The sequence below is a fragment of the Lactuca saligna genome, chromosome 5 (genome assembly GCF_052625555.1).
Source record: "Lactuca saligna cultivar CGN05327 chromosome 5, ASM5262555v1, whole genome shotgun sequence".
Taxonomy (NCBI): Eukaryota; Viridiplantae; Streptophyta; class Magnoliopsida; order Asterales; family Asteraceae; genus Lactuca; species Lactuca saligna.
In genome coordinates, this window is record NC_136421.1 from 16,611,243 (window position 1) to 16,612,500 (window position 1,258).

Genomic DNA, 1,258 nt, shown 5'->3' on the forward strand with positions numbered 1-1,258 from the left:
TGTTTTTGAAAATTTTTAATTATTTTGCATTTTAAAAGTGTTTTTATTATCTACCAAATGAGTAACTAGGATTGTATCTCACGGTCTCACAAAATTAAGTTGTGTCACATGAACCTATATATATATATATATATATATATATATATATATATATATATATATATATATATATATATATATAGGGATAGATTAATTTGTTTATTATATTTATTATGTGCTAGAATGCATCAATACGAATTTATTTTGAAAGAAAAATTTCTAGATACTCTCGTTCTACTAGAATACACTCTTATTCTTATAGATACGAATTTATTCTGAAAGAATATTATTGTTGATATTAATGAAAAATTTAATCTACTCTAACAAATGAAAGTTTTTTTTTTTTGCCATACGTCACACTATCATTCAGTTTGCTAAAGGTCATTTTGTGGTTATTTTAAATTAATTTTTTTTCCACATGTCATTTTATGGTTTTTTATATTTTATTAAATTACACACAATACTTTAATGTAATAATTACAATAAATATAGTAGTAAATGAATATCAATTTCATTAATCAACCTACCTTCTTATTTTAAATTAACCAAATTAATAATTATTAATTTATTTTGTTTATTTATTTAAATTTAAAAGATTAAAAAAAATCAATTTTAATAATTCATTATTTTTCTTATTTTCTTATAAATCCAAAGTTTTTAAATATTTAGATTTTTATATTTAATTATTTTTAATTAACCCATATAATACATTGTTCTTACACCTAATTAGTTTCTATAAGTATGGATATATAAAAAAGAATAGATGTGATATATCATTTAATATACATTTAATGTTTACTAAATTTTTATTGATATATAATAGATGTGATAAATATTTGAATATATATATATATATATATATATATATATATATATATATATAAAAAGTTGTCAGAGGGCCAAATCTGAACTCAATATTCATTATGAAACGTAAACAATTACTTAATATATCATTTAATATACATTTAATGTTTACTAAATTTTTATTGATATATAATAGATGTGATAAATATTTGAATATATATATATATATATATATATATATATATATATATATATATATATATATAAAGTTGTCAGAGGGCCAAATCTGAACTCAATATTCATTATGAAACGTAAACAATTACTTAATATATCATTTAATATACATTTAATGTTTACTAAATTTTTATTGATATATAATAGATGTGATAAATATTTGAATATATATATATATAAA